At 39.5% G+C, this 7,031-nt stretch overlaps 1 long non-coding RNA gene across 1 annotated transcript; it reads right to left on the minus strand.

Moving 5' to 3' along the window:
* Positions 1-1,594: 1,594 nt before the first annotated feature.
* LOC110681440 lies at positions 1,595-2,566 on the minus strand. Its single transcript, XR_002503201.1, has 2 exons — positions 2,351-2,566; positions 1,595-2,285 (listed from the first exon to the last, which is right to left on the minus strand). It is a non-coding gene; the product is annotated as an uncharacterized LOC110681440 (long non-coding RNA).
* Between the last annotated feature and the right edge of the window lie 4,465 nt (positions 2,567-7,031).

Genomic DNA, 7,031 nt, shown 5'->3' on the forward strand with positions numbered 1-7,031 from the left:
AGGCGGGTTCAATATCCGAGGTACGATTTTCACAAGATCCAGCCAATTTGTTTGCTTCGTGGATGATATGGATATTGTCGGCAGAACATTTGGAACGGTGGCAGACCTGTACACCCGCCTGAAACGTGAAGCGACAAAAGTCGGCCTGGTGGTGAATGCGTCAAAACCAAAGTACATGCTGATAGGCGGAACCGAGCGCGACAGAGCCCGCCTGGGAAGCAGTGTTACGATAGACGGGGATACATTTGAGGTGGTTGATGAGTTCGTCTACCTCGGATCCTTGTTAACGGCTGATAACAACGTTAGTCGTGAAATACGGAGACGCATCATCAGTGGAAGCCTACTATGGGCTCCAGAAGAAGCTGCGGTCGAGAGAGATTCACCCTCGCACCAAATGTACCATGTACAAAACGCTAATAAGACCGGTGGTCCTATATGGACATGAAGCATGGACCATACTGGAAGAGGACCTGCAAGCACTTGGAGTGTTCGAACGAAGGGTGCTTAGGACGATCCTTGGCGGAGTACAGGAAAACGGTGTGTGGCGGCGGAGAATGAACCACGAGCTCGCTAGGCTCTACGGTGAACCCAGTATCCAGAAGGTTGCGAAAGCCGGAAGGGTGCGCTGGGCAGGGCATGTTGCAAGACTACTGGACAACAATCCTGCAAAGATGGTGTTCGCGTCGAATCTGGTTGGCATAAGAAGGCGAGGAGCACAGCGAGCGAGGTGGCTTGATCAGGTGCAACAAGATCTGGAGAACGTGGGCCAAAATCGAAGTTGGAGAGACACAGCCATGGACCGAGTAAATTGGCGTAACATCGTTAACGATGTTTTATCAAATTAATTGATGTAACACCAACTAAATAAATAAATAATCACGCTCTGTCTAAGTTGTTCTGCACCATAAATACTAAGCAACCATGATCGATATCACTGCCAACCTAGCAAAGAAAATCAATCTTTGACATCGCCTTTCTTGTGAAAAATCTTACCGCGTTTGGTGTTCCCGCATTTCATATTTGCTTTTTAAACGCACACAGCAATATAATCCTTATCAAGTTTATTTGAATATTTTCTTATTTCTTCTCAATATGAACCTCTAATTGAACACCACAGCCGTGACTGCTCGAAAGTTAATACTTTGATCGCGTCGCTTGCTCCTGCGGGGGCGAGTTATAAACATATGTTCGTTGTACAATGCGATTATCAAATAATATAGCGAACCCAATTAGGCGTGAATACATCATGAATCCTATCCCCATCCTTTGGTAACTACTAGATACTTACTTTATTCTACTAACCAATTATCCTTTCCATTTCAACTGTGAAGATGCAGAAGATTCTTAGGTCTCTAGGAACAATGGATATCTAACTAACATTCCTTCCTTTCTCCGATGATCGTAGGGACGACGCCTTTATTGACTTTTTTCAGCTCTCGGTTTGTGCACATTAGATATGGTAAGCTAATCCGAAGTCCCATTCATTGAAACTCTGTGCAACCTCGATTGATCTGGTAAATCACGTAGTAGCAACTACGAATTGTACGATCATCTTATAGTAACGTAAATTTCGATATAAAGCGACAATTCGTGCTTTTCCATTTAAATTTTATGTATTCTTTATTGTTCATTTTGAATTGAATAGGTTGGATTTGACACTAATTGATCCATAACTGTGGGGTCATTATACATTATTTGAACCTTATTGAAAATTAATTACACTATATATTGATCATTGATATTCTGTTTCATTGCGTTGATTTTCGCATGAATATATGAAAAAAAAACCCTAATGAATATTTATTGTAAATAGTACAAAGTTAACCTGTATCGATAATGATGTTGCCATTGCAATAAATCCATTCACGGTCGAGGCTCACCGCTGTTCAGCCAGTCGGAAAGTTTTGGTTGATCCGCGCGATTGAACGTCGGTCAACTGACTAATTCACGCCATCGTACCTAACAGAGCCAACCGCAGAGATCGTTGAATCGAGCCATGGAACGTCGCTGAAAATGAAATCAACTCTTAGCGGGTATGATGTCAGTAAACTTGAATCGCACGGAGCCTGCCAAGTGAGAGAGTCGACGTCACATCGATGACGACACGTAGCGATCTCTTCGAAACGGCAAATGCAGCTTTCGTTTCCTGATAAGATATGGTTGTGATGGTTGATTCGTTGAGAACAAGTGGAATGTTTTTTAGTCAATGTCCAAAACTTTTTTGCGAGTCCAGGAAGTTCGAATGAAATACAGGAGATTTCGTTGCGTTCAGACACGCAAACCAGCTGTGCAGAAAAAGAACGCCATTAGAAATAATACCTATTCTTTAAAATTTAATTTCGACACGAACATAGACTGCAGTCATCATCTACATGATCGGAAGAGGAATCTTTCAACTGGCATCACTCGGAACTGCAAGCACGTAACAAAAACCTCAAATAACTGACCCTACCTTATGTTTGGCTACCTAGCAATCACGGTCTTTGAGTTATCAGTCGTCAGCCAGCAGTAAAATAACAAGAAGTGGCGATCGTCGTCTTCAACGCCACGGATGAGCGAAATTTGATTGAATTAAGGGTATGCGATATTCGTTTTTTTCATGTCGATACGAAATGAAGCTATGCCTGATGATATGAAGGATGAGTTCCATGAGAGCCTAGATAAGGCGTACTGAGAGTGTCCAAAACATAAAACAAGAAACGGTCGTATTTTGAACCTTTTAAGGAAGTGATTTCGGTTTATGTACCAATTTGTTATTTGAACTGCGTATACTGGTTATGGCTTTAAGACATTTCGTCGAATGACATTTGGTCGAATGACGTTTGGTCGAATGACATTTGGTCGAAAGTACATTTGGTCGAAAGGACATTTGGTCGAATGGACATTTGGTCGAATTGCTTTGGAACATTTATTTTGGTCGAATGACGTTTAGTTAAACGGAAATTTGGTTGAAAGCTTATTTTTAAATGGTTTATTGAAAAATCATTTGATCATTATGCCAAAATCTAGGATTTCGTTTATTATTCAACTGAACTTGAACTTTTAGGAAGCAGTTTTTAGGTACATTGACTGAAATATTTAGCTCTAGTGAATTTATTATTCTTTGAAAATATCATCATTCTTCAAGCTTTTATATTATTACTCAACGATGTGAACATAATGTTTTCATTATTATTCTTTTGAAATGCCAACGTTCTTAATAATGAACTATTGATCTTCATTTGATGGAATAATTAAGAGAGAGTGCTCGGGATCTTTCTTTGAGTTCCGGGTTTTGCAGCTTACGGACGTGGGTAAGATTTTTGAATGCGGAAATCAAGATTAAAACGCCAGGAAAAAAATGCTTTAAGGAAAACCTTTATGACGAAGTAAATGCTAGGTGTCGGTAACTCTCCTTATGGCCAATTGGCTTATTGTGACTTGCAGCTTAATAACTTTCCTCAAGTAAATATATGGCTGTGCTGGCAGTATTGATGACCTCGGGTAAAAAACAGAGTTTGCTGTAGAAGGTATGTTTTATTAAAAATGAGAAAAAGGGCTAATTCTATGTATCGGGTAAGTGAATAATAGTTGACTGAGGAGACAAAAGTCGGCTTGAACACGCAGAACATGCCTGAACAAAAAAGCAACATGAATCATTAAAAACCCAAGAGCTTGATCAATATGTTGGAAGAGCGTCCATCAAATTGAATAAAAAATGTTACTAATCGCATAGAGATTGTTGGTAAAATAGCTGATACGGTTATTCAATCACTCTTGTATTAGCGCCAAAATGCTACTCTAGAAATATTCTATGCTTTCTGTTGCAACTAAACCTTTTCGACCAAATGTCCATTCGACGAAATGTCCGTTCGACCAAATGTACTTTCGACCAAACGTCATTCGACTAAATGTCATTCGACCAAATGTCTTTCGACCAAATGTCATAGATTCACTGGTTATAGCCAAGTCAATTAACATGCCAAAATGTAGAGAAAAACTTTGAGAGAAAAATGCTCACACGTCGAAAGTAATTCAGTTATAAGCACTGTTTTTCATTATTATGGACCTCTCAATACATTTTGGACACCCGGCATTTACATTTGATGGAAGACCAATTAACCGTAGGATCATTGTATCAAATAACACCAATTTACGGAATCATTCGAAATAGTGCATACCCTTATTGAGTACGGTGCGATCGCGTGTTTTCTGTAGAGAAAACGGGATTAAAAGAGAAATGGGAAACTGATCAAGACCCGAGCAAATGTAAACTTGATCTGTGGTTTACAGACCTTGCGAAACATTGAGAATTTCCAAAAATTAAAGATTTTTTCAAGCCGTACAATCAGGGGCTATTGATCTATCTAATGTATGATGGCCAAAGTCAATATTTGGACCTATTTCGCTTAAAGCTTAATCAGGGCGATGCTTCCGCATAGACTAAAAATCAAAACGAACCTCCATTGGTCCTCAAAGTTTCTTGTTCGGGGTGACTCACACCACTTTTTCCTGCCGCTGAGGTTGTGTTTGGTTTGGAGGAATCACAATCGTCGTCACGTCGTCAGTCGCTGCACGGACGGACTTTGGATCGGTCGTAAAGGTGTAAACCCTTCTGCTTCTGTTAGCCCGAAAGCGCGCGTGTTTTCGTTACTTCGCCCTTCAAGTACACTAGCTACCGGTAGAACTATATCGTCGCCCATCATTCGCAAGGGTTTGTGGTATTGTGTGTATTTTGCTGAAATCGCTTGCCCATTATCACGTAGTGTCGCTTCGCTGCGGACGGTCCATTTCACGGTGGTTGCAATTTCACTGGATCAGCAATTTTCGAGAGACGAATTCAAGCGGCCTCCAGAACATTCCATCGGTTTCCGCGCGCGCCCGAGTTCGTTCTACTCTCGATCACTTCACGGTTGCATTCTTTGGAAAAATGGAAAGAAACTGATCCATCGGGATCGAATTTCTAGGTTGCAAGCACTGTTTACAAAACAAAGCGCTAAGAAATGTGCTGTGGAAGCAGTCGAGTCTCAACTTCGTCGTAAACATAGTGTGAAAGTGAGCTGTTGGTCTGCAGCAGAGTGTTATCTCTTATCGATGAGAATTCAGCGGTTGGATGCAGATTATATACAATCTGAAGTGAGGGACTAATAGGGTGTACCAGAAGAAAAAAACAATAATGGTTCGATAAGTCATGGTGCTCAATCCTAGAATGTAAGATATGCTTATTTACAGTCCTTTTCGTAAACATTCTAAGTCGCCACAATTTTCAGAAATTACACAACGATTTTCAAAAATTGCAAAATAATGGCGAATGCATTCCGATATGGTTTCTAATACCCTCGAGTGGTCTTTCACGAAATTGCAAAAAAATGTTGTACGCAGCTCTTTGCAGAACTAGATTTTACAGCACTCGCAATCGAATGGACGACTTACTGTAAAAATCATCATTCTGCGGCTTGTTCCGTAAACTACCATTACACAGTGTAACGAAAATCGTGTCTCAAGAATCATTCACGAGACGTGACGGCGACAAGACATAACACTTATCGTTCTTACAAATCGTCAAAAAGTTTTAAAATTATCGACGAAAAGGTAATTTTTAAATTTTTGACGATTTGTAAGAACGATAAGTGTTTTGTCTTGTCTCCGTCGCGTCTTGTGAATGTCGTGTAGTTCTTACGTTAGTGCAAACTATAAAAATGAGTAGTCTCAAGAATCAAATTATGTTTCTCTAGTAGATTTATCTGATCTGATGCCGTTCTCAGAAACGTTCCAACACGTCACAACTTTTAGTAACAGATCGCCAAAGTTGTACAACACACTGGTTTAATAATGTTTACATGAAATTAAAAGCACTTTTTGAAAACCAAAAAAAAAAAAAACTGTTGAGCATTTAAAGTATTATGAACTTTATAACAATAAATGTTATACACATGAAATTTTAAATCTGTAGCAAATTAAGCGACTAATAAGCGGTTTCTTCACCACCGCTTAGTCCCTAAACCCGGTTTAATCGTATGGGTAAACGTGGTTTATGGCTTAGGTGAAACATCTCAAAATCCAAAGATGGCCGGCACAATGGCCGACTTGTGCCCCTACTTCACGATTTCACAGGCACAAAACTGGAGAAATAGTTGGCACACGTTTCTGATCTTCTTATTTTAAGCTTTCTGCTAGTGCAATCTTAGAAGTTGATTCAAAACTGTTTCACCTTAAGCGAAGGTGAAGAAATCGGTCCTTAGTTACTTTCAAGCTGGCAATATTGCATGCAAGTTAGGCCGGAACAAATTAGAAATTTTACTTTTGTCTCCCCCCCTTCAAAATTTTCAAAAAGTCAGAAGGGGAAAATAAATAAATTTTCTTATTTTCAGTGTTGATTTTCATTATTTTTCGTGTTTTTTGCTAGTTTTGCAGTTTGTCTTTACTGTATTACATTGATTAGATAACAGGTGTTATTGGATTAAAAGTCCTCATCTGTTTGTTTTACTGTACTGTAACAGTATGGCCTATGAAAATAGATTTTTTGCAATTCCGTTGTATATCATAACTTTTACTAACAAGAACTTGATCAACATTACGGCCTACTTTTCCAACCAAGAGAAACAGTGCTGAAATGTGCTACTTTTCAGCACTAAAAACGGTATCGAAAAGTAGCACTTTTCAGCACTGTTTTGGGAGATGTCAAATCAATATCTGATTGCCTTTATACGTCATTTATTGAACTGCTCTATATCTCTAAATAACTTTGTCAACTTGGTCTGGTTGAACATTCATTGTCATTATAAGCTCTATTCATGAGACTTTCAGCCCGTGGCTGGTTCGTCTCCGGTAAAAAAATTGTGCATCCGTTTGAAGATCCGAATTGAGTCGTATCGGATCGTCAAATGGATATAAAGTCAGGGGCTATTTGACTGTGATGGATTATGAGTTGGAATCTGTTGGAATAGTATCGTCTTGTGGACGATCACTTCATGCCGACGAGTTCATTCTTGCCAGGAGCTTAATGTGGCGGTTCGTGCAGGCAATTGAGCACAAAATAATAACTTTGATAT

This window comes from Aedes aegypti, unplaced genomic scaffold (assembly GCF_002204515.2).
Source record: "Aedes aegypti strain LVP_AGWG unplaced genomic scaffold, AaegL5.0 Primary Assembly AGWG_AaegL5_hic_scaff_904_PBJ_arrow, whole genome shotgun sequence".
Lineage (NCBI taxonomy): Eukaryota > Metazoa > Arthropoda > Insecta > Diptera > Culicidae > Aedes > Aedes aegypti.